At 40.4% G+C, this 27,610-nt stretch overlaps 1 long non-coding RNA gene across 1 annotated transcript in view; it reads right to left on the reverse strand.

Annotated features, from left to right (window-relative positions):
* Positions 1 to 5,429: 5,429 nt before the first annotated feature.
* LOC130681860 (uncharacterized) overlaps positions 5,430 to 27,610 on the reverse strand; it is a 139,467-nt gene continuing 117,286 nt past the window's right edge. Inside the window, exon 2 of the long non-coding RNA XR_008995068.1 lies at positions 5,430 to 5,634. This is a non-coding gene — a long non-coding RNA (uncharacterized LOC130681860). The remainder of the gene's footprint in view (positions 5,635 to 27,610) is intronic.

Below are 27,610 nucleotides of genomic sequence, written 5' to 3' on the forward strand. Positions count from 1 at the left end.
ATGGTCAGTGATTGGTTATTGGGGACTATGTCAATGTCTGGGGCCAGATGGACCAGGGTACAGGTCCCAGTCCAATTAGCTGGGAGGCATAAATAGGTATTTAATCCACATAAGAAAAAGACTCCTTGGTTTTTGAGGCAGAAATTAGTTTCAATGGAAAATAAGTGGGTGAGTTTATTGTTTTCATTTTCCCAGGCAGATAGGGTTCCTGCTAATACAGATCTAGTTAAGGGTTGAAAAGAGCCCTGAGGTGTGTGGTAGACTGCTCCAGAAGTTTTGTTTGCCCATTGTATGAAATTCCTTTTGCTATCTATTAGAACGCAGAAGAATTTTCTAAAGTGGGGACAAGTAAGCATTCATGTTAAGTAGGATAAAAACATATTTCCTAAGGGAAAATATTTATACAAGAGGCAGGTCTGCCTTGGCATTATCCTGACTGCTTAATTTTTAATGTATTGACCTGTAAGGAAGGTTTCCATGAAAATCGTATGGGTTTGGAAAAAGGGGCTCCTTGAGTGACTTGAAAGTTGGCATGGTTGAGCGTTTGATCTCTGATGTGAAGTTACAAATATGCTCTTCAAGCTCTCCTAAATTTTAGCCTGAAGTTTGATATCTTTTGATGCACAATGGTGCCTGAAAACTAAGTTTAGTGTGGGTAGTTATTTGTCCCCAGGCAGACAGGTCAGTAGCGGAGGCCTGAGATAAATAGTCTAAATAAGATTGGAGGAGTTGGACTGCTCTTCCTGTAGTTGTTCTTTTTGTATATTCACTGATTTGGAAGTCATAAGGACTATTTAAATTTATTAGTTGGAAGGGGCTTGCCCCTTGGCACTTGGGATGGAGGGTCATAGTAAGGTTAGGCCATAAGTGGATTGGAATTGGGGCAGCTGTATACTTGATAGAGGACATAGAGAGACATATGCAGCAATCACATGCTAGCTGAGGATTGGTAATATTTAAGAGGTGATATGTTAAGCTTAGGGTTTTGTGAAGGTATCCAGTGTCCATGAATTCTTTTAGGAGTAGCCTGTGGCTGGTTATGTGCCAGGGAATGAGAATAAGTTTGAAAGCAAAGGCCAGTGAGCTTGTCCAAAGGGGAAGTCTTGGGAGATTCATAGCTGAGGTATTAATTATGGTATAGTGGTATCGATTATAGGATAATTAGTTTTATTCCACTTTTGAAAAGCTAGGTTTAAGCACAGGGACCAAGCTGTGTCTCCACATACATAAGACAGAAGAGGCCAAGGGAGGGAAAATGCTCAAAGAAGAAAGAATAAGGCAAAGAAAGTTAACTGACAATTTGTGAGCTCAGTCATGAGTGACTTATCTTATTTGGGCAGTTGTCATCTGAAAAGAAGTCTTAAGTCTTCTAGTGGTTCACAGGTATAGCTGGGGTCCCAGGTAATATTATCCTCTGTGGTCAGTTCTTTCCAAGGTTTCACTTGTGAGTGATGTATCCAGCTCGTGACTCCAGGGACCTTGACAGCTGAAGGAATGGACATAAGGACAGGGTAGGGCCCTTTCTAAATGGGCTCTAACTGAGATTGAGGTGACCCATCTTTCCAGACTTTGATGAGGACCTGGGTTCCTGGGCTATACAGAGGCTTGTCCTCTGATTGATTATAGACTGGGACCTGGGTGAGTCTAAATTCTCTCAGAGTCTGTTGTAACTGGTGTATGGAGGTGGCATATTCTGATGAGGCACTAGCCTCAGGGTCTAATTAAAGGTCAGTGTATAGAAAAGGCCATCCATAGGTGGCTTCAAATGGACTGAAATTAAAATGGGCTTTTGGAGCTGCTTGAACTCTTAATAAGGCTATGGGTAGAACTTTGACCCAATTTAGAGAGGTTTCCTGTTCTAACTTTCAAATTGTAGCCTTAAGTGTTTGATTAGCTTGGTCTACTTGCCCAGAAGGTTGGGGTCTCCAGGCACAATGTAAGTGGTAGGAGATTCCCAGTGCTGGTGAAATAAGTTGGGTAACTTGGGATGTAAAGTCAGGGCCATTGTCACTCTGGAGTGATTCTGGGAGCCAAAACCATGGAGTGATTTCATGTAGTAAAGTACTAGGTGGAGTCGTGGCTTTCCTTGTGTATTATTAATTGTATAAAGATGACAGGGTTTAGCTACTTGTTTGATATTAGTTGTTAGCCTCTTACCAGTAAATAGGTGGCTGACTAATGTAGTGAAAGCTGGCTGTCCTTTATGGGTTACATCACGAAATGACTTGATGATTTTCCATTGTACGCTTTGTGGCATAAAAAGGAGACTGTCTTTGGTGAGCCACCCATTGGTCTGTAAAGTACATCTGTATTGTTGACCCCAAGTCCTCTCTTTCTAAGTATACTGAGTTGTTGAGATATTAGTGGGTGGTAAAACGCCTCCCTCAAAAGAGTATCCTGAGGCTGAGGAGTCTCGAAGAGCTGCCTGTTTGGCAGCTTGGTCATCTAGACGGTTGCCTTTTGCTATTTCAGTATCTCCCTTCTGGTGTCCCTTGCAATGTACTACACCTACTTGTTGGGAGACTTGTACTGCTTCAAGCAGCCTTAACATCTGATCTCTGTATTTAATAGGACTGTCTTTAGTAGTTAAATGTCCTCTTTCTCTCCAGATGGTCGCATGTGCATGGAGAATAAGAAATATATACTTGAAGTCAGTGTGAATGGTAAGCTTTTTTCCTTCTGCTAGTTCAAAGGTCTGAGATAGAGCAATGAGCTCAGCTAATTGAGCTGAAGTTCCTGGAGGTAGACCCTGGGCCTCTATTTTTTCATGTAGGGAGACTATAGCATATCCAGCTTTTCTTTGCCCATTAAGAACAAAAATGTTCCCATCAGTGAACCAATAAGATCTGGGTTATTTAATGGTCGGTCTGTAAGGTCAGGCCAAGGGCCCAGAGAGAGCGATAATGCTTCTTGGCATGAATGGATGGGCTCTTCCTGGGTATCTGGGAGCAAGGTAGCTGAATTAAGAGATGAACATGTAACTACTGTGACATCAGGGTTTTCTAATAACATGGCTTGATATTTGATGAATCTATTGTCAGATAGCCATCGGAACCCACTGTACTGTAAAAGGTTAGGGATATTGTGGGAGGTATAAAGCTGGATGGGAGCCCCTAGAGTTAGTTTAAGGGTTCCTTCTAGCAAAAGAGTAAGGGCCCCAATAGCTCCAAAACAGGAAGGCCACCCCTATGCTATGGGGTTGAGTCCTTTTGACAGATAGGTCATAGATTGGTGAGTTGGGCCTAATTTTTTAGTTAGAACTCCAAGGGCTACTCTTTGTTTTTCATGGGAGTACAATTAGAATGGCCTGGCTATGTTTGGGAGACCTAAGGCAGGGGCCCATGTTAACAGGTTCTTAAGCAGATCAGCATCTTTTTGCTGTAATGGTCCCCCGTCTAAAAGTTTAGAGTAATCCTTTCCTTTTAGGACTTCATAGAGAGGCTGTGCAATGAGTCCATAGTTTGGGATCCACAACCTACAACATCCTGTAGGTCCTAGGAAAGTCCTGAGTTGTTTGAGGGTAGTAGGTTGAAGAAGGGAAATAATGGCTTGAACTCTGTCTGAAGAAAGGCCTCTCTTTCTGGAGTAAGGATTAATCCCAGGTAAGTGACCTTTTGTTGTACTCACTGAGCTTTGGCCCTTGAAACTTAGCTCAGATAAGAAAATAAGGGTTTGAATGGTATGATTAATGGAATCTTGTTTTGTGGGGGAACAGATTAAAAGATCATCTACATATTGTATGAGTGTGCCCCCATTGTTCAGGTGCAGATGGGCTAAGTCTTGGGACAAGTCTTGTCCAAATAGATGAGTACTGTCTCTAAACCCCTAGGGAATAACATCCAAATTAGCTGGCCAGAGGTATTTTCCAGAGTGGTCCATTCAAAAGCAAATAGTGACTGTGACTGCTTTTCTAAGGGGATGCAGAAGAAAGCATCTTTGAGATCTAGAGTTGTAAACCGTAAGGTATCAGATGGAATAGTTCCTAATGGAGTATATGGGTTAGGAAGCACTGGATGGAGAGGCACAACTGCCTCATTGATATTCTTAAATCCTGGACTAGATGATAAGTCTGGTCCTTCTTTTTGATGGCCAGGATTGGAGTATTTTAAGGTGAATTAATTGGAACTATCAGCCCATGTTTAAGGTATTTGGAAATTAGAAGCTGGTGGCCTTTATGAGCTTCAGGCTTTATAGGATATTGTTTTTGGCTAGGAGACTTAGTTGGGTCTTTGAGCTGTACGACTACTGGAGTGGCTTACTTAGCCCTTCCTGGGATTCCCTTATTCCAAATGACAGGATTCATAGACTGTTCCCAGTCTGAAAAGCTGATGAGGGGGGTTTGGGAACAACTAGAAGTTGGAGAGGAGTTTGACTAGCTGGCAGAAAGCTAAAAATCATCCTGGTGTGTAATTTTTCTAGTATGTCTCATCCCAAGAGGGAAAGGCATTCTTTTACAACTAAAAATGGATGTGAAAAATAATGGCTATGGAGAAGACATCCTAAAGGTGGAGTGAAGGGCCAAATAGTAGGGGTCCCTGTCAATCTGAGTACTATACAAGTTTGAGAGAATAGGGGTCTGGAACAGGAACTGAGGACAGAGTAGGAGGCCCCAGTGTCAATTAAAAAGAAAATTGTCCTATCTGTCACATCCATGGTTACAATAGGCTCTAGACCAATGATGTCAATGTCACAGACTGGGGCCAACTGGCCAGGGCCTCTTCATTCCTGTGAAAGGAGCTCAAGGACCATGGGTGGCTCTGATGGCCCAGGGGCCCTGAGGCCTATGGGGCAAAGGGCATCCAGTGACTCATTTCCTTACATTTTTAGCAGGGAGATTGTGGAGGCTTATCTCTATTAGGACAGCTCTTAGCCCAATGCCCAGTCTTATGACAGATGTTACACTTATTATCTCTCTCAGAATTCTGGTCAGGATCTGGTGAGCCTCCGGATATGGACTGAGCTGCAAGGGCAGCTAGTAGCTGACTGTGTCAGGTCTCCTTCCTCCTTTCCTTTTCCTGAGATCTAGCTTCTTCTTCCTGATCACGGCCATGAGTACAGTATTGGCCGTGGCCAGGGCTCATCTATACCTCTATTAGGGTTTGCATGGATATGTTTTTGTAATTTTTTCCTGATGTCAGATGATGACTATGAGAGGAATTTATCTCTCAGAATTACTTGTCCTTCATATGTGTCTAAATCTAGATTAATATATTTAGTGAGCGTGTCTCTCAGTCTTCCTAAGAAAGTAACACGGTTTTCCTCTATTCCATGACTAATGGCAGCAACTTTTAAATAGTAACTTTTTTTTTGAGAGGGCATCTCTCATATTTATTGATCAAATGGTTGTTAACAACAATAAAATTCTGTATAGGGGACTCAATGCACAATCATTAATCAACCCCAAGCCTAATTCTCAACAGTCTCCAAACTTCTGAAGCATAACAAACACGTTCTTACATGGTGAACAAGTTCTTACATAGTGAATAAGTTCTTACATGGTGAACAGTGCAAGGGCAGTCATATCACAGAAACTTTCGGTTTTGATCACTCATCATGAACTATAAACAATCAAGTCAGGTATGATTATTCATTTGATTTTTATACTTGATTTATATGTGAATCCCACATTTCTCCCTTATTTTTTAAAAAATAAAATGTTGAAGTGGTAGGTAGATGCAAGATAAAGATAGAAAACATAATTTAGTGCTGTAAGAGGGCAAATGTAGATGATCAGGTCTGTGCCTATAGACTAAGTATTAATCCAAGCTAGACAAGGGCAACAAAACATACACGGATGCAGAAGATTTCTCTCAAAACAGGGGGGGTGAGGTTCTAAGCCTCCCCTCTGTTGATCCCCAATTTCTCACCTGATAGTCCCCCTGTGACTGTGCCTGTCTTAGGTTGTTCCTCCCTTGAGGAATCTTACCCGTCTCTGGCTAACCAGCCATCTTCCAGGGCCATACAGGGAAATGTAAAGTTGGTAAGTGAGAAAGAATCAATATTCTTTGAAAAGGTTAGCTTTTTACTTCTTTGCATATTTATGCCCTGTGGCTTCTATGCCCAGCATTTGTCTTGAGGTATCTTTACCACTTGGAAGAATTATGATACTCGGTAATTTTCTATATGATGTACGAATTCTACTAAAGGACTATAATTAGGAAGGAAGAAGAAAATCTATAGCAGTAGCAGATGGAAGAAAACATGGGAAGATTGATTATTACTTTGATATAACTTCTTGCAGAGTAACATAAGCATGTATAGGTTTTAACAAACTACTAATTAAGTTGTGTACACACATTAACAGAATAGGAATACAGATACATAACAAAAGCAGACCTACAATTGCCAGCCATATAAAGTGAAACCAAGAAAACCAGTTAGGTACCCTAGGCATTTGTGAAAACATATCAATAATATGATGGATATTGTGTAACTGAATTTGAATAGTTTGAGAAAAATCAGACAAATTAAAACAACACATTCCTGGGAACTGTTCACATCCCATATGTTCTTTTAACAGAAGATAGTCTATAGTTGCACGATTTTGGAGCACTGCAACTTGCACTTCTCCTAATTCTTGGTTGAGTTCTGACAATATAGATCCAGTCAAATTTGTTGTTTTACTGTATGCACAGGCCAGCTTAGATATCTCCTTCTGCATTCCAATGGCTAGTTCAGAAATGCAGCTAAAAGTGCAACAGAGCCAGGATCTTTGTTGAAGTTTTCTGATGATCATCTTCTGGAATGACTCTTCCAGAGGATGTTGATGTTGGAAGTTCTTCTTCATATCGTATCTTAATTCGATTTCTGGGTAGCCAAATTAGGCTTTGATCCTCTATATACACAAACAAACCCTTTGCCCACACTTTGATATGACCTTTATACCATTGTGAAGAACCTATCGGAGACTACCACACAGGAACTGCTTTTTTTTTTTATGAGAAAGAAATATTATCAGAAAAAGGTATCCATAGCTGATCTTCTGACACCCTTTAAAAGATCAAAATTAGGAATATGTAAAGCATGCATTAATCGTTGATTTGCAGTTAATTTTATCCCATTAGGGGGTAATCCCCCAATTTTTTTGTTACCATTAAACTACAATTACATGAAGAATATTATGTTTACTTGGCTCTGCCCTACACCAAGTCCCCCCCACAAACCCCATTACAGTCACTGTCCATCAGCATAGCAAAATGTTGTGGAATCACTACTTGTCTTCTCTGTGTTGCACAGCCCTCCCACTTCCCCCAACTCCCACATTATACGTGCTAACCATAACACCACCTTTCTTTTTCCTCGCCCTTATCCCTCCCTACCCTCCCATTCTCCCCAGTCACTTTTCCTTTGGTAAATATTAGTCCATTCTTGGGGACTGTGATTCTGCTACTGTTTTGTTCCTTCTGTTTTCTTTTGTTCTTATACTCCACATATGAGTGAGATCATTTGGTACTTGTCTTTCTCCACTTGGTTTATTTCACTTAGCATAATACCCTCTAGCTCCATCAATGCTGTTGCGAATGCTAGGATTTGTTTTCTTCTTATGGCTGAGTAATATTCCATTGTGTATATGTACCACTTCTTCTTTATCCATTCATCTACTGATGGACACTTAGGTTGCTTCCATTTCTTGGCTATTGTAAATTGTGCAGCAATAAACATAGGGGTGCATCTGTCTTTTCCAAACTGAACTGCTGCATTCTTATGGTAAATTTCTAGAAGTGGAATTCCTGGGTCAATTGGTAAATCTATTTTGAGCATTTTGAGGAACCTCCTTACTTCTTTTCACAATGGTTGAACTAATTTACATTCCCACCAGCAGTGTAGGAGGGTTCGCCTTTCTCCACAACCTTGCCAACATTTGTTGTTGTTTGTCTTTTGGATGGTAGCCATCCTTACTGGTGTGAGGTGATATCTCATTGTGGTTTTAATTTGCATTTCTCTGATAACTAGCAATGTGGAGCATCTTTTCATGTGTGTGTTGGCCATCTGAATTTCTTTTTTGGAGAACTGTCTGTTCAGTTCCTCTGCCCATTTTTTAATTGGATTATGTGGTTTTTGTTTGTTGAAGTGTGTGAGCTCTTTATATATTTTGGAAGTCAAGCTTCCAAGATCCATTGGATCTGTCATTTATGAATATATTCTCCCATACTGTAGGGTACCTTTTTGTTCTGTTGATGGTGTCTTTTGCTGTACAGAAGCTTTACAGCTTGATATAGTCCCACTTGTTCATTTTTGCTGTTGTTTTCCTTGCCTGGGGAGATATGTTCATGAACAAGTCACTAATGTTTATGTCCAAGATATTTTTGCCTATGTTTTTTTTCTAAGAGTTTTATGGTTCCATGACTTACATTCAGGTCTTGGATCCATTTCGAATTTATTTTGTGTATGGGGTTAGACATTGGTCCAGTTTTATTCTCTTACATGTAGCTGTCCAGTTTTGCCAGCACCATCTGTTGAATAGACTTTCATTTCCCCCATTGAATGTCCATGGCTCCTTTATCAAATATTAATTGACCATATATGTTTGGGTTAATATCTGGAGTCTATAATCTGTTCCACTGGTCTGTGGCTCTGTTCTTGTGGCAGTTCCAAATTTTCTTGATTACTATGGCTTTGCAGTAGAGCTTGAAGTTGGGGAGTGAGATTCCCCCTACTTTATTCTTCTTTCTCAGGATTGCTTTGGTTATTCAGGGTCTTTGGTGTTTACATATGAATTTTTGAACTATGTGTTCCACTTTGTTGAAGAATGTTGTTGTTAATTTGACAGGGATTGCATCAAATCTGTATATTGCTTTGGGCAGGATGGCCATTTTGACAATATTAATTCTTCCTAGTCAAGAGCATGGGATGTGTTTCCATTTGTTAGTGTCCCCTTTAATTTCTCTTAAGAGTGTCTTGTAGTTTTCAGGGTATAGGTTTTTCACTTCTTTGGTTAGGTTTATTCCTAGGTATTTTATTCTTTTTGATGCAATTGTGAGTATAATTGTTTTCCTGATTTCTCTTTCTATTGGTTCATTGTTAGGGTATAGGGCAGCCACAGATTTCTGTGTGTGAATTTTGTATCCTGCAACTTTGCTGTGTTCCGCTATCACTTCTACTAGATTTGGAATGGAGTATTCAGGGTTTTTTATGTACAATATCATGTCATCTGCAAATAGTGACAGTTTAACTTCTTTACCAATCTGGAATCCTTGTATTTCTTTGTTTTGTCTAGTTGCCATGGCTAGTACCTCCAGTACTATGTTAAATAACAGTGGGGTAGTGGGCATCCCTGTCTTGTTACCGATCTCAGAGGAAAAGCTTTCAGCTTCTCGCTGTTCAGTATGATGTTAGCTGTGGGTTTATCATATATGGACTTTATTATGTTGAGGTACTTGCCCTCTATGCCCATTTTGCTGAGAGTTCTTATCATGAATGGATGTTGAATTTTGACAAATGCTTTTTCAGCATCTATGGAGATGATCATGTGGTTTTTGTCCTTCTTTTTGTTTATGTGGTGGATGATGTTGATGGATTTTTGAATGCTGTACCATCCTTTCATCCCTGGGATGAATCCCACTTGGTCATGGTGTATGATCTTTTTGATATATTTTTGAATTCGGCTTGCTAATATTTTATTGAGTATTTTTGCATCTATATTCATCAGGGATATTGGTCTGTGATTTTCTTTTCAGGTGGGGTCTTTGCCTGGTTTTAGTATTAGGGTGATTTTGGCTTCATAGAATGAGTTTGGGAGTATTCCCTCCTCTTCTATTTTTTGGAAAATTTTAAGGAGAATGGGTATTATGTCTTCTCTGTATGTCTGATAAAATTCATCTGCCCCAGGGGTTTTGTTCTTCATAGTTTTTTGAGTACCTCTTCAATTTATTTGCTCATAATTGGTTTGTTTAACTTTTGTGTTTCTTCCTTGGCCAGTCTTGGAAGGTTGTATTTTTCTAGGAACTTGTCCATTTCTTGTAGTTTTTCCAGTTTGTTAGCATATAGGTTTTCATAGTAGTCTTTAATAATTCTTTGTATTTCTGTGGAGTCTGTCGTGATTTTTCCATTCTTGTTTCTGGTTCTGTTGATGTGTTTTGATTCTCTTTTTCTCTTAATAAGTTTGGCTAGAGGCTTATCTATTTTGCTTATTCTCTCGAAGAACCAGCTCTTGGTTTCATTGATTTTTTCTATTGATTTATTCTTCTCCATTTTGTTTATTTCTTCTCTGATCTTTATTATGTCTCTCCTTCTGCTGACTTTAGGCCTCATTTTTTCTTTTTCCAGTTTCTATAATTGTGATGTTAGACTATTCATTTGGGATTGTTCTTCCTTCTTTAAGTGTGCCTGGAACGCTATATACTTTCCTCTTAGGACTGTTTTCGCTCTGTCCCACAGAATTTAGGTCTTTGTGTTGTTGTCATTTGTTTCCATATATTCCTTGATCTCTATTTAATTTGTTAGTTGATCCATTGATTATTTAGGAGCATGTTGTTAAGCCTCCATTTCTTTGTGAGCCTTTTTTTTTCTTTGTACAATTTATTTCTAGTTTTATACCTTTTTCGTTGGAAAAGTTGGTTGGTAGAATTTCAATCTTTTGGAATTTACTGAGGCTCTTTTTGTGGCCTTGTATGTGCTCTATTCTGGAAAATGTTCCATGTGCACTTGAGAAGAATGTGTATCCTGTTGCTTTTTGATGTAGAGTTCTATAGATGTTTATTAGGTCCATTTGTTCTAGTGTGTTGTTCAGTTCCTCCATGTCCTTACTTTTTATCTGTCCGGTGGATCTATCCTTTAGGGAGAGTGGCATGTTGAAGTCTCCTAAAATGAATGCATTGCATTCTATTTCCCCCTTTAGTTCTGTTAGTATTTGTTTCACATATGCCTGTGCTCCTGTGTTGGGTGCATATATATTTACAATGGTTATACCCTCTTGTTGGACTGATCCCTCTTTCATTATGTAATGTCCTTCTTTATCTCTTGTTACTTTCTTTGTTTTGAAGTCCATTTTGTCTGATACTAGTACTGCAACCCTTGCTTTCTTCTCTCTGTTGTTTGCCTGAAATATGTTTTTCCATCCCTTGACTTTTAGTCTGTGCATGTCTTTGGGTTTGAGGTGAGTTTCTTGTAAGCAGCATATTGGTGGGTCTTGCTTTTTTTTCCATTCTGTTATTCTGTGTCTTTTGATTGGTGCATTCAGTCCATTTACATTTAGGGTGACTATTGAAAGATATGTACTTATTGCCATTGCAGGCTTTAGATTCATGGTTACCAAAGGTTCAAGGTTAGCTTCTTTAGTATCTTATTGCCTAACTTAACTCACTTATTGAGCTGTTATATACAGTGTCTGGTGATTCTTTTCTTCTTTCCCTTCTTATTCCTCCTCCTCAATTCTTTATATGTTGGTGGTTTTACTCTATGCTCTTTCATGTTTCCTTTAACTGTTTTTTGTGGGTAGTTGATTTTATTTTTTCCCTTTAGTTAGAATTTGGTTGTTCTGCTTTTTTTGCTGTGATTTTATTTTCTCTGGTGACATCTGTTTACTTTTAGGAGTGCTCCCGTCTAGAACAGTCCCTCTAAAATACACTGTAGATGTGGTTTGTGGGAGGCAAATTCCCTCAACTTTTGCTTGTCTTGGAATTGTTTAATCCCTCCTTCATATTTAAATGATAATTGTGCTATATACAGTATTCTTGGTTCAAGGCCCTTCTGTTTCATTGCATTGAATATATCGTGCCATTCTCTCCTGGCCTGTAAGGTTTCTGCTAAGAAGTCTGATGATATCCTGACGGGTTTTCCTTTGTAGGTGACCTTTTTCTTCTTTCTAGCTCCCTTTAAAACTCTGTCCATGCCTTTGACCTTTGCCATTTTAATTATTATTTTGTGTCTTGGTGTTGTCCTCCTTGGGTTCTTTCTGTTGTGAGTTCTGTGTGCTTCTCTGATCTGATCATTTCCTCCCCCTGTTTAGGGAAGTTTTCAGCAATTATTTCTTCAAAGACATTTTCTATCCCTTTTTCTCTCACTTCTTCTTCTGGTACCCCAATAATATGAATATTCTTCCTTTTAAATTGGTCTCAGCATTCCCTTAATATTGTTTCATTCCTCGAGATTCTTTTATCTCTCTCTGTGTCAGCTTCTATGCCTTCCTCTTCTCTAGTTTCTATTCCATCAATGGCCTCTTGCATCTTATCCATTCTGCTTATATATGCTTCCAAAGATTGTTTCACTTCTGTAATCTCCCTCCAGACATCATCCCTTAGCTCTTCTATATTTCCCTCCATCTCCATTTGCATGTTTATGAATTTATTTTGAGTTCCTTTTCAGGAAGACTCTTTAGGTCTATCTTCTTCTCAGGGGTTGACTCTGTGATCTTTGTCTGCCTCAAATTCCCCCTTTTCATGTTGATAGATATAGTTTGTGTAGCTGGCATGAGTGATGGCTGGGAGTACATCCCTTCTTGTTGGTTTATGGCCTTCCTCTCCTGGGAGAACAGCATCCTCTAGTGGCTTGTTCTGGGCAGCTGCGCACATACAGGGCTTCTGATTCTTGCCTGGGTGTTATGGAGTTTATCTCCGCTGTTACTGTGGGCATGGCCTGCCTCTGGCTTCTGGTCCAATATGGCTGAGCCGTGTCAGAGGGGAAACGGCCAGGATGCTGTTTATCTCCTTGAGGGGCTGCTGAGTTGCACTGCTATCCAGGGATTTAGGGTGCCCGGAGTTCCCCGTGATTCCTTGATGCTAGGCTTAGTGTCCTGGGATGCTTCCTTCCAGCTCTGGTGTCCCTGTTCCTTTAAGACTTTCAAAAAGCACTTGCTTTTCTTTGTCCTGGGGTGCCAGCTGTGGGGACCTGCGCACAGGTCTTACTGTCCTGTTTCCCTAGTTTTCAGCACCCCATGCATGCACTGTGTCTGCGCTCTGGTGTGGATGGCTAGGGCTGGCGATTTAGCAGTCCTGGATTCCTTCTCCCTCCCCACTCTGACTCCTCTCCTCCTGCTGGGAGCTGGGGTGTGTGGCGCTTGGGTCCCTCCCGACCGCGGCTTGTATCTTACCCCCTTCACGAGGCTCTGGGTTCTCTCACTCTCATAGACACCTGCACGCTGTAGATCCTGGCTCTCATCAGAGTGGTGTCTTTTATTCTGGGCATTAGACTCTGTGCTGTTGCACCCCTGGACTGGACTTTTCCTCAAAAAAGTTGCTCTTTCTATTGTCTTTTGTGTAATTGTTAAGATGTTTTACTGTGCTTACCTGTCTCTCCTAGCTGGACCCAAATCTCAGCCTGCATTTTCAAAGTACCTCTCTGTAATCTTTAATTGTACAAAAGTTTTAAAGTGCGTAGTGGGCTAAAGGGAGCTACCTCCTTTTCCCCAGTGAGATTTCCTAGGCAGAACAAGCTGCCCTTTGCTGATCCCTGCTCTAGTCAGGCTCAGCAGAGCTGGATCAGCTGCAGTAGACACAGCAGCTCTAATAAAGAGACTTAGGGCTCGCTGCCCTAACAGAGGAAGCTGATCAAGATTTAGAGCAGCTTGAAACCACCATGATTCAGCTGCAAGATCAGATTGATTCCCTGGCTAAAGTGGTGTGGTAAAATTGTAGAAGATTAGACCTCCTGTTCATGTCACAGGGAAGCTTATGTACAGCACTTAAAGAAGATTGTTGTTTTTATGCAAATAAGTATGGCATAGTGAAGAGTTATCTAGCCAAAGTAAAAGAAAACACCCAGCATAGGAATAAAATGTTAGAAAATAAAAGGTCTTAGTTCCAGGGATTGTTTGAATAGAATCCATAGCTAACAACTCTTCTAACTGGCCTTGCTGGGCCAGCAATTCTGCTGTTCCTTAAACTATTAGTGGAACCCTGTATATTTAACTGGCTCATTAACTTTATTGAGGAATGTGTTTCCTCCATACAGCTCATGCATATGCGGAGCCACTATGACCCTGTCATAAGCCAAGGAGATGATGCCCCCTAAAACGAAGTATTTGAAGGGGCATCAGAGGGGGGAATGATAGGGAAAATTTACAAGGACAACAACCTAGTGGGTGGCTCCACTCTGTCTCGCACCCCTCCCTCCTCAACATAAACAACACTGTAAGGACAGTAATTTTCGAGATGGCTCCCCTCTGCCTCACCCCCCTCCTCAACCCAAACAAAAAAAAACACTCCCTTGGTTTCCCTATGCTGCCGAGCACGGGTTCCCAAGGCTCACTCCCTAAACTCCCTCCCCCTTGCCTGCTCGTTTGCTGTGCATGTAAGAATGTTACAGATAAGGAAGCAGAAAGGTATAAATTGCTCCCTTTTCCTTTGTTCAGGGCTCAGATTTTTTGGGAGATTACTTCCCTCTGAGCCCGCCAGTGTAAAATAAAGCCTCAACACTCCAAGACCTGTGAGTGCCGCTTGGTTTTTTCCATCAGTGATCCAGTCCAGGCTTTATTTCAGTATTTTCTGTAACACCATATACCACTTGGAGACTTCTGAGGTGGGATGTGTTAAAGTCCTGGGCAGCCAGCTGTGCCAGGACCTCCGGCATGGAACCTGGGACGCTGGGCTCTCTAACCCATTCCCCAGGATAAGTCTTTCAGTCTTCCATACTGTTGCCAGAGACGTCTGAAACAGGAATAGATTTCCAGGTTTTGGGACACTGAGACTTCTGGGATAGACCCTGGGACACTAGGCTATCTAACCCATTGGTTTCTTCCTAGATGGGAAACCAGGAATCCATTCTGGCTACCATGCCACTGGGCTGCATCCTTTCTCATTGGTCCCAAATTGATGCAGAGACACTGATAAAGAAAAGACTAATATTTTTTGCAACACAGCCTGGCCCCAATATCAACTAGGGGACCAGAAGCAGTGGCCAATTAATGGAATTCTTAACCCTAACACTCTCATGCAGCTGGACCTTTTTTGCAAAAAGCTGGGTAAATGGGCAGAGATCCCATATGTTCAGACTTTCTTCTATCTTGAAAACAAAGCTGAGAGGACCTCTGCCAGTCTTGTAAGTTTAAAAGTCCTCCCAGCCTTCTCTCTGCTCAAATGCCTGCTTTACCTCCCCCGCCCCCGTACCCAGAACTACCCCAAGGGCAAAGTGTGACTACCAACCCCACAGGGCCATCAAGAACAGGTTCCTGGGTACTCAAATCTGCTCCCAAAGGCACCTGCTAAATTTCTACCATTAGAAGAAATGGCAAGTGGAGATTTTGGCACAGTGCTAGTCCACAAACCTTTTTCACTAACTGAATTAAAACAGTTTAAAGCTGATCTTGGCAGTGATACAACCAATCCAGATAACTATATCGATCAATTCCTTTACATCAGTCTAGCTTATGACTTCACCTAGACAGATGTCATGATAATCTTGGGACAGACACTCTCTGATCCTGAGCAAGAGAGACTTATTAAAGAAGCCTATAAATTTGCCAGTAGTCTCCACTTATCAGATACTAAATTTCCCATTGGGGAAACAGCTGTCCCCTCTACAGACCATAAATGGGATTATAATGATAAAGACAATATGTGGGGAAGAAACCACTTCCTCTTTTGCATAAAGACAGGGCTAAAGAATGCCAGGCAAAATGTTACTAACTTGGAGGCAGAGCCAAGATGTCAACGTAAGTAGAGCAGTGGAAATCTCCTCCCAAAACCACATATATTTTTGAAAATACAACAAAGCAGAAGTGGATGACTGCTTGTAAGCAATAAGTGGCTTTTTCCCACTTTATTTCTCCCTTTGACTGATTTTGGATTCAAAGGTTATTTTCCAAGGTTGGAAACATATTTTCCTGCTGAGTTACATGGAGGGAGGTCTTATGAAAGTGAAAATTCTGATTTAGTGGGCCCTATGGTGGGCCTGAAATTCTGCATTTCTAACAAGTTCTCAGCTGATCCCAACACTGCTGCTCCACAGACAACACTGAGTAGCAAGATGCTACAGTAAATCACTAACTCCATCCCTCCTTAGTGCCAACATAGTAATTTTAGTCATATTATGACTTGACCTTTATTCCTATAGCCACTAGAGTGAGTCATTTAAAGGGGCAGAAGCTGAAGTTAAAGCAGAGATTTTCCATTATTCAGGAGGAATTGAAAACAAATTATCATTTTTCCCATCTGAATCTTCTTCCCACGGGCTGTCACATATAGCTGGAAGTAAAGACTATTCATATTTCTTGGTTACCTTGTATAAAATGAGATATTAGGGTAACAGCCAGTTGATGAAATAGCTGTAGATACTAATTCCTTGGGACATTTTTACAAGTGGTAATTCTGCCTTAAAATAATAGGAGATATAGAAGTCTTGGCCTCAGTATGAGAATACAATCAATGGCATGTGAGTGCGATTTAAAATGGGAAAGGCAAATCTCTGTGGCATAACTCTGCCACTTACTACCTCTTAGACAAGTTTCTTCTCTCTGCTAACCCTCAATTTCACCATTTAAAAAATAAGAGAGTTGGACTTTATGTTTTCCAAAGGCTGTTACTAGGGAAAAGGGGCATGGTAATAATATATTTGAGATATTGAGTCTGTCAACATTTTAAAGATTCTATAGAAAATGTTGAGAAAAGTCCTGCCTAAGAGGCTTTCTTAAAGTAGAGGATATCCTTACCAACTTCGGCAGTGACCTTCTTTTTCCTCTGTGTAAAATGTTCATAGGATCCTCTATCACTACCAATGTTTTATTTTCTGTTAATCACAGCTCCTCCAACACAGACACACACACACACACACACACACACACACACACACACACACACACACACATACACAGCCTCAAACAGTAAAAACTAAATTAATCAAAATAGAATATCTGAAGTAAAATAAAATTGTCATTTCCTCAAACCTCAAAACTTTCTCCTAAGTTAATAAGTCATCTATTACCAAGGAATGATCTTTTCCAGTATATATGAGCTTAATTTCTCCTGTTGAAATTGTTCACTGCTTCCCACAGAGTCATTATTGAACCTTACTCTGGATGAAGTTGTGACTGGTTTTGAATCTTGATAAGGAATGTTTCAGAAGTCTAAGTATTTTTATCTACATAGAGCTATCTATAGATATCTTTAGAGATATACCGCAGGCTTTCTTCTAAGTTTTCTGTATATTAAGCAGCATGAATTATGGTTTCATTTAGCATTGCTTAGCCTGTCAATATGAAATATCCAAGTAAATTTTGTATGCAGAGAGATCACGAAAAAATTATGTAGTTGTTGACTTTTAGTGGCTTAAGGTCACGTAAAAGTATGAAAGTGACCTTGTGGGTAAAACTGGAATATTTTCAGAATCTCTCACCTGGCCTTAGTACATCTCCATATTAATAGGTGTTTCCAAGGGGTGGAGAAAAGTAGTCCATCTCAATATCAATAGGTGATTACAAGGTGGATGGGGAGCAAGCATGCACCTGTACTGGAAAGGTTTGGTTTGGTGGTGTACTTTTTCAGCCAGGTCACAAGAGACACAAGTGAGCAGAAGTAGACAACTGCATATAAGTAATAAATGGGTTTCTTCCATTTTATTTCTCCCTTTGACTGATTTTGTCTTCAAAGATTATTTGCCCCAGGGTGGGAATATATTTTCTCCCCAGAGTTAAACCTGGAAGTAGTTGGCAGGACCTATGAACCTGAAATCTGACTTAATGGCTGTGAGACTTGGGTGGGCTGCCCCTAGATGTTGGGGAGATGCCCAGAAACACCACTATGGATGGTAGAGAGGCCCCAGTGGCTGCTGCAGTGAGGAGTGAAAACTATTCATTGGACTTCCACTTGGGGAGCTCCAGTGGGAAATTGGTCTAGGATAAAGCACCTCCTAGATTAGTGGACCTTTCCACAGGATTGGGGAAGGTTGGAGATGCCAGAAGCTGTAGAATTAGCTATCTGTGAGATAGAAGACTGCTTAGAGGCCCTGAGTGGCTGTGTGGCAAGTGGAATTGTTTGTTTATAAAGATATTACAAAGTGTTATCAAGGAGAGAGACACACTTTGGCATCACTTGGAGGAGCTGGGCAATGACCAATGGAATGCCTTTAAGAAAGAGAGTCAGTAATTGAGAAGACATGTCATGCTCCTGGAAGATATGTTAGCAGTGAGAGAGGAGGCAGCAAGAGAATCTTCATTGCAGGATGCCATGGGGGAGGAGGCGGGAGGAGCAGAGCATTCAGCACTCGAGAAGGTAGAGGAGATGTCGGAGGAGGATGGGGGTTGGAGCTGAGGCAGAATTGGTGCCAAGATCACCACCTGAGGCACCAGCCATTCCCACATTAAAGACCCAACTGGTTGTAATTAAGAAAATAAAATCACAACAACTGCAGGATCCTCAGAGGGAGGTACAAACCCTTCCCCAGGTTGTGGAGCACTCTGTGCTCTTCCCTCATACCCAGGATGTGCTGGTGGATATGAGCATCCAGTATTGTCAGAGTCATCCAAACCTCTGCCTGCATGGCTTTTGCGTCTTTGGGACATGGAAAACATTATTATGTTGGGTTGTGAAATGTGTAACTGGCTTCCCTAATTATTCACCCTTCCCTCCAGCAGTAATTGTAAAGTGCTTATCACACATCAGGGAATCATGTGATTCTGGATTAGCTGACAACAGCTATGAGGGCAGTTTTGCCTGATCAGGGTGATTAACCATGCTTACCCACTAACTTGAAAGTATAAGTAGAACTTCAGCAGGTGTTATGGTAGTTGGGCATGAAAAATACCATCTATAACATGGACCCCCAGGGCACCCATGAGGAGCTGTTCACCATGTGAATAAGAAATCTGGGCTCCATACAGTCCCCCATCTCCCTTTGGGTCCCTAGTGAGTATTCTAGTCCCTCACATAGGGAAACATTTAAGTGAGGCTACTCATACATTAGCAGATCTGGGGGAAGTTGAAACAATAAGAGCATAGAAGGTAGTACAGGCTAGGACTGAAAGGACAGGTACAAAGGGCCCATGAAGGTCTCGAGGTCCTATATGTAGGTTGACTTGATGAAGGCCGGGGTAGTGAAAGAAAAACTTGATGGACACCCCAGTAGGATCTTGTTAGAACTGTGGCACCAATTAAAGCCATAGCAGCAGTTCCAGTTCCTGAGGTCCAGGACATGGAAACCAGAGACAAAGTAACATGTCCAGCTTTTCTCTGAAGGACTTCCTTAGGGACAGTACTCAGGCTCTGTCTGGGCCCTCACCCCTACAAGAGGATGACTGGGCATTGTCATCTGACTGAGTGGGGGTCAAGGCCCCCACATTGGGGGACATGGTAGGGGCCAGAGGCCACATGTATAATCACAAGTTCATTGGCCCCCTGTGAATGTACAATGTGTCCTGGCCCTAGTGGACACAGGAGCTGAATTTTCTCTGATTTATGACAACCCTGAGTGGTTTCCTGTGACCACTTCTAGAAGTCTGTGGGTGTAAGGCAATTAGAGTGAAGAAAGCCCAAATCCCATTGGGGATACGGTGTATATCCCCCAAATGAGTATACTGTGTACATTTCTCCCATCCCTGAATGTATTTTAGGGGTAGATATCCTGCAGGCCCTGTGGCTACAGGCCACTACAGGTGAGTTCAGACTGAGGGTATTGTGGTAAAGGCAGTTCTGAGGGTACATGCTAGCAAATGCCTATAGCTCTGCCTATCCCTTTATGGATGACAAATACTAAGCAATGTAAATTGCCTGGGGGACATAAGGAAATTGTAGAATCTCTACAGGGGTTAAACAAGGTGGATAAAATAAAGCTAACTCATAGTCCTTTAAATTCCCTGGTGTGGCCAGTGAAAAAGCCAGGTGGCACCTGGCATATGACCAAAAAAATTGAATAAAGTCATACCCTCTGTATGTTTCTGTCCCCTCTATAGCAGTCCTTATGTACACCCTCAGTCATGAAACAGGCATGTATCATTATGTTGTATACCTTGTTAATGCTTTCTTCTCTATTGACATAGCACAGGAAAGTCAGAAACAGTTTGCCTTCATGTGGGAAGGCTCGCAGTGGACATTCACTGTCCTTTCACAGGGATACCTCCACAGTCCCACCATTTGTCACAGATTTGTAGCCCAGTACTTGGCCACATGAAAGAAATTGCAAATAGTGGTGCAGTATCACTCACTGATGATCTCAAATGCTCACATCTGATTCTCTTGCACATTTAGAAGGGGCAATTCCTAGGATGCTGCAACATTTACAGGAGAAAGGATGGGCTGTGAACAGTAACAAGGTTCAGAGACCTGGTTTTTCAGTAAAGTTCCTGGGGGTTGTCTGGTCAAGTAAAACTAACATTATTCCAGAAGCAGTCATAGGCAAGGTCCAGGCTTTCCCTACCCCTACCACTGTGGCAGTATTAAAAGTGTTTTGGGATCTTTTGAGCTTCTGGAGAGTGTTTATCCTGCATTTGGCACAAGTTGTGAAGCCCTTATACTGGTTGGTATGAAAGGGTATCAGGTGAGACTGGGATGAAACCTGTGCAGCTGCTTTTACTGCTGCTTAGTGAGCAGTCAAAGCTATACAGTCCTTGATTGTAATGGACTCACCAGGCCCCCTGACCTAGATGTTCATGTCACGAAAGATGGTTATGGATGGGGTCTTTGGCAGTGGCTTGAATGGACATGCCAACCTACTGGCTTCTGGTCACAACTTTGGAAATGAGCAGAGGTCTGGTACACCTTGATAGAGAAGCAACTGGATTCTGTGTACCATGTCTTGCTGGCTACAGAGCCCATCTCTGTAACAGCCTGACCAAGGTAATAACCACCTATCCCACTGTGGGGTGTGTGTGAGACTGGACACAAAGGCCACAGAGTGTTGTGGTACAGATGCCTACATTGGCCAAATGGGATGCATATTTATAGGAATATAGTGCCCTCTCCCCTAGCCCCTTAAATGGAGAACTCCAATGCTTATTTGGGCTACTGACATGCTCCAGAGGAAAGCAGGAAGAACTTGCTTTTGAGCCATTGGTAGCTGAGAGTCCTTATCAGGAGGGAAAAACCCCTATACCTGAAATGCTTGGTATACAGATGGCTCCAGTCATGGGCAGTCCCCAATGTGGAGGGCTACAACTTTCCATCCTAAGACAATATGGATGTAGGACAGAGAGGGGAAGAGCAGCCAATGGGCTGAGTTGTGGGCAGTATGGCTTGTGATCATCCAGGAGCCCTCCCCTGTAGTTACCTACACTGACAGTTCAACCATCTGGATACTGGCTCCTTTGAAGACAAGAGTTGTGGCAAGATCTATGGGTCTCTAGTTAGACTAAGACAGTTACAGTATATCATGTGACTGGCAGGGCCATATGCCTTTGGCATCCCCAGAGAATGATGGTTCAGACACATTGGCCCCAGTGTATTGGTTAGAAGGAAAGCCTGCCTCTGATGTAGTCCAATGGTTACATCAGCATGTGTTGCACATGAGGCAATAGACATTGTGGGCTGTAGCCTGTCAGTCGGGCTTCTCATTGATATTTGAACTCAGCAGAGCCTGAAAGGAGTGCCTTGATTGCTCTAAGAAGGCACCAAGTTCCATGGGACAACTGTAAAGGTGGTCTGTCAGGTGGTAGATAGACTACATTGGGCCTCTGCCCATATCAAAAGGATATCAGTATGCCATGACTTGTGTGGACACAGCTACTGGACTGTTGTTGGTTGCCTTTGCTACATGTCATGCACATCAGAAAATGACCAAAAGGAAACTAGAGCATCTTCTGCAGCCTATGTCTGGCTGCAAATGATTGAGCACTAAAGGCACCCACTTTACTGGACATGTGTTACATGAATGGGTGTAGACATTAGTCATAAAGTGGAAGTTTCCTGTACCATATAACCCTACCCAGGTAGGCATGATAGAGAGGCACAGTGGTTTGCTGAAATCTTGCCTGAAGTCAGACACCAATAGTATACAAGGCTGGTCAGTTCACTTATGGACAGTGCTACGGTATTTGATTGAGTAGTCCCACAAAGAAGCCTTAACCCTGTGAACTTGCTACCACACATTTCTGACTCTCCTATACAACTGTATGTGCAAACCAAAGAGGAGTTATTGAAGCCTGGGTATGGCCAATAGAGCAACATTCTGCTGCTGGTGATGGCTGGTCCTTCTGACACCTTGGGGAAAAAGCCTGGAAGCTGACCTTCTGTGTGATCCTGGAGTAACAGCAGAGGGGCCCTAAAGATCTCAGTAGTGTACCAAAAGTGGCTGGGAGGTAAGAGCATCTTATGGGGAAATTTTTTATCTTTATGGCCAGTGCATGTTCCTCCAATAGTTCTATATATTGACCCATATGTAACTCCCATAGGGAGGGAGGTGAAGGTCTGGTATGCTAGATTAGGATGAGATTCTATTCTTACCACTGTCCTATTACGAGACCACTCTCTTGCATGCATCCTACCTATCAGGCAAGATTTTCCTGCACTTGTGTCATTAAAACATGTATCTTATCATCCTTAAGTTTATTTTCTTCTACATTCCTTGTGATCTGGACCTGCCTCCTAACTGCAGCTGGCATAATGAGTACACTGTACTCCCTACCAGTTCAGCTACTGACCTTCTGTGGAATGGATGAGCTATGGACTTAATCTGCATAGGACTTTGAACCTATTTGAATCCTCCAGCTTGAGTATTATGATGATTTTATTGCTGTTGTTATTATATGTTATTAGTCTGGTTACAGTGCTCCAGTTTTCTCACACAGTGGCCATTGTGGAAGATGGGGAGTGAGTAGATTGAAAGGTGAGATTTCTAGAGTGGTAGGTTGTGGGTCAAACTGCAATATTTCCAGAATCTCTTGCCTGGCCTTACTGCATCTCCATATCAGTAGCTTTTTCCAAGGGTGGAGAGAAGTAGTCTATCTCCATATCAATAGAGGGTCACAATAGTGGTGGGGATCTAGTGTGAACCTGGACTGGAGAGGTTTGCTGGGGTCCCTTTTCAGCTGTGTCACAAGAGAAGTGGGCGAGCAGAAGTAAATGATTGCTTGTAGGCAATAAATGGGCTTCTCCCACTTTATTTCTCCCTTTGACTGATTTCAACTTCAAAGGTTATTTTCCCTGGGGTGGGAACATATTTTACCCCCATAGTTACAGACCTAGAAGCAGTTACAAAGTAGCATGTAAATGTGTTAAGGAAAAAAAACACAGAATCCTTGCATATTGTGGGTAAAATTGCAATATTTCCAGTATCTTTCACCTGGCCTTAGTCCCTCTCTATACCAATAGATGTTTACAAAGGTGGAAAAATGTAGTCCATCTCTATATCAGTAGGTACTCAAAATGGGTGGGTGTGGAGCAAGTGGGCGCCTCGACCCAAGTGGTTCTTTTGGCTTCTTCCCGGCCACGACATGGAGATACACAGGCAAATGGGAGTAGATGACTTCTTGTAAGCAATAAACGGTTTTCTTCCACTTTATTTTTCCTTTGGACTGATATCTGCTTCAAAGTTTTATTTGCCCTGGGCTGGGAATATGTTTTCCCCACTGGAGTTACATTTACGAACACATCCCAAAGCAAAGATATGACTAAAGTTAACTCATTTTGAGGAATGTTCTTCTCTTTGTAAAGCTAAAATTTATTGTCTCCTATGCCCTATTCACTGTACAAAGCACATATACAAATTGTATCATTTAACTCACAAAAGCCTTATGATATCAGTATTATTAGTCTCATTTTAAAGATGAGGTAACTGAAGCATGGATGATTAACTGATTAAGGTAGTGCACTAGAAGATGGAAGATAAGGGACTAGAACTCAAGTCTCTCTAACTTCAAAATTTTTATATTAATCACAATTTATTGGTACAGTGTACACAGTGCCACAAATCAAAGTATCAAAACCATAGTAGACATTTTACATACTGGAAAATCCAGTTCATCACTATTGTTTTAGATGAGCATGACCAGATGACTTTGGAATCTCTTAGTATGAGGAAACTGAAGTTGAGAAGAAATTGCTTACTCAAAGTCACAATGCTAGTAACTGAAAAAACTTCTATTAGAACCCAGGTTTTTTGAATCTCAGAAATTTTTTACTCCACTGCACTAATAAAACTATATCCAATATAATTTTATATACATTGTCTTTGTCTAATATAGTCCCAACTCTGTCTTACTAGTCACATGGGAAGAAATGCACATGACTCATCATATTACTCACACTTCCCTGATTTATTCTTTTTTTATTGAACTATCATTAATATCCAATCTTTTATTGGATTCAGCTTACTGCATAGTGGTTCAACAAATAACCACATTATTACACCCTCTCCTCCACTAGTGCAGGTATTTTCTGTCACCATAGGAAGATGTTACAGAATCATTGACTATATTCTTCATGCTGTGCTACTATCCCATGACAAACTTATGATTGAGAATGCTTGTACCCCTTTAACCCCCTCACCCTTCACAACAAACCAATCCCCCTCCCCCATGGTAAATACCACTCACTTATCAGTGTCTATGGTTCTATTGCTATTTTGTCCATTTTCTTTTTAGATTCCATGATTAAGTGAAATCATAAGGAATTTTCCTTCTCCACCTGGCTAATTTCTCCTAGCATAATACCCTTTAGGTCTAACCATGTTGTTGCAAATGACAGGATTTCTATTTTATGGCTGAATAATATTTCATTGTGTATATGTACCACATCTTCTTTATCCATTCATCTATTGATGGACACATGTGTTGCTTCCATAACTTGGCTGTTGTAATTAATGTGGCAATAAATGTAGGGTTGGCTATATCTATTCAAATTAGGGATTTTGTTTTCTTTGGATAAATTACTTGAACTGGAATTACTGGGTTGTATATATTTTTATTTCCAGGTTTTTTACTAACTTCTCTACTGCTTTCCACAGTGGCTGCACAAATTTACATTCCCACCAACAGTGTAGGAGGGATCCCTTTTCTCCACATCCTTGGTAACAATTGCTATATCTTATCTTTTGGATAGTGGCTATTCTAACTTTTTTGAGGTGGTATCTCATTGTGGTTTTGATTTGCATTTCCCTGATGATTACAGATGTGGAGCATCTTTTCATACACCTGTTGGTCATCTGTATTTCTTCTTTGGAGAAATGTCTGTTCAGGTCCTCTGCCCATTTGTAATCATGTTGTTTTATTTTTTTGAGGTTGAGTCGTATGAGTTCTTTATATATCTTGAATTTCAACCCCTTATTGGAAAAATCATTTATGAATATATTCTCCAATACTGTAGCTTGCCTTTATGTTCTAGCAATGATGACCCTTTGTACAGAGCTTTTATATTTTATGTAGTCCCAGTTGTTCAACTTTTACTTTGTTTCCCCTGTCAAAGATGTGTCCAGGAAATAATTGCTTATGCTTATGTTCAAGGGAATCTTACCTGTGCTTTCTTCTAAGGGTTTTATGGTTTCATGGTTTACCTTTGGGTCTTCAGTCCATTTTAAGTTTACATTTTTGTATGCTGGAGTTAGAGAGTAATCCAGTTTCATTCTCTTGCATGTAGCTGTCCAATTTTCTGAACACCAGTTATTAAAGAGTCTGTCTTTTCCCCATTGTATATTCATGGATCCTTCATCATGTATTAATTGACCATATATGCATGGGTTTAAATCCGGTTTCTCTATTCTGTTCCATTGATCTATGGATCAGATCTTGTGCCAGTGTCATAACATTTTGATTCCTGTAGCTTTGTAGTTCAATTTGAAGTCAAAAAGTATAATAATCCCATCTTTGTTCTTATTTCTCAGGATTGCTGTAGGTCTTTTGGGTTCCATATGAATGTTAGGATTATTTGCTCTAATTAATTGAAAAATGTCCTTTATATTTCATAGGGATCACCTTGTATCTGTACATTGCTTTGGGGAGGTTGGCCATTTTGACAATATTAGTTCTTCCTACCCATAAGCATGAAATAGATTTTCATTTATATGTGCTTCAATTTCATCAGTGTCTTATAGTTTTCAAAATAGAGGTATTTCACATCCTTTGTTAAGTCAAAGACTTGTTAAGTCTTTGATGCAATTGTAAATGTAATAATTTTCTTGATTTCTCTTTCTGCTAGTTCATTGTTAGTATATAGGAACACAACAGGTTTCTATGTATTAATATTGTATGCTGCAACTCTGCTGCAATGAGTTATTAGTTCTAATGCTTTTCTGGTGTAAACTTTAGGGTTTTCTATGTATAATATCATGCCATCTTCAAATAGTGACTGTTTAAATTCTTCCTTACTAATTTGGATGCCATTTTTCTCTTTATCTTATCTGATTGCTGTGGCTAGGACCTCCAGTACTATGGTGAATAAAAGTGGTGAGAGTAGACATCCTTGTCTTGTTCTCAGAGGAAAAACTTTCAGCTTTTCACCATTATTATGTCAGCTATGCATTTATTGTACATGGCCTTTATTAGGTTGAGATATGTACCCTCTATACCTATTTTATTGAGAGGTATTGTCATGAATGGATCTCGAATTTTGTCAAGTGCCTTTTCAGCATCTACTGAGATGATAATGTTTTTTTATCCTTCTATTTTTAATGTAGTGTATTACATTGATTTTCAAATATTGTAACATCCTTGCATCCTTGGAATAAATCCTACTTGGTCATGATGGATGATTCTTTCGCTGTATTTTTGAATTTTGTTTGCTAATGTTTTGTTGATGATTTTCACATCCATGTTCATCAGGGATATTTGTCTATAATTTTCTTTTTTTTGTAGTGTCTGGTTTTGGTATTCAAGAAATGCTGGTTTCATAGAATGAGTTTGGAAGTATTCCCTCCTCTTTTGAAATACTTTGAGAAAAAAGGGTATTAAATCTTCTTTAACACTTTGGAGAATTTAGCTGTTCAGTCATCTGTTCCTGGGATTTTGTTTGTTGGTAGTTCTTGGATTACAAATTCAATTTCATTGCTGTATTTCATATGTACAGATTTTCTTTTTCTTCCTGCTTCAATCTTAGAAGGTTTTACTTTTCTAGGAATTTGTCCATTTCTTCATGGACATTTCTCCATAGTTGTTCAATGTAGGCTTTCATTGGTTCTCTAAAGATTATTTGTAGTTCTGTTGTATCCATTGTGACTATTCCTTTTTCATTTCTGATTTTGTTTATTTGTGTACTCTCTTTTTTTCTTGATATTTCTATATGGGGGGTTGTCTACTTTATTTTCTCAAAGAGCTAGCTCCTGGTTTCATTGATCTTTCTGTTCTTTTGTTCTCTTTTTAATTTATTTCTTCTCTGATCTTTATTATGTCCCTGTTTCCACTGACTTTAGGTTTCATTTGTTTTTAATTTTTTAGTGTCTTTTAATTTGAGTTTGGACTGTTTATTTGGGATTGTTCTTGTTTCTTCAGGTTGGTCTGTATTGCTATGTACTTCCTTCTTAGAACCACTTTTTCAACATCCCAGTAATTGTGGACTGTTTTTGTTTTCATTTGTCTTCATGCATTGCTTGATTTCTGTTTAATTTGGTAATTGATCCATTGATTATTTAGGTTATTATTATTATTGTTTGTCCTCAATAAGTTTGTAGGCTCTTATGTTTTCTTTGTATAACTTATTTCTTGTTTAATACATTTGTAGTCTGAAAAATTGCTTGATACAATTTCAGTCTTCTTGAATTTATTGAGGTTCTTAGTGTGGCCTAGTTGATCATCTATTCTGAAGAATGTTCCATGTACACTTGA

The sequence above is a fragment of the Manis pentadactyla genome, chromosome X, assembly GCF_030020395.1.
Source record: "Manis pentadactyla isolate mManPen7 chromosome X, mManPen7.hap1, whole genome shotgun sequence".
NCBI lineage: Eukaryota > Metazoa > Chordata > Mammalia > Pholidota > Manidae > Manis > Manis pentadactyla.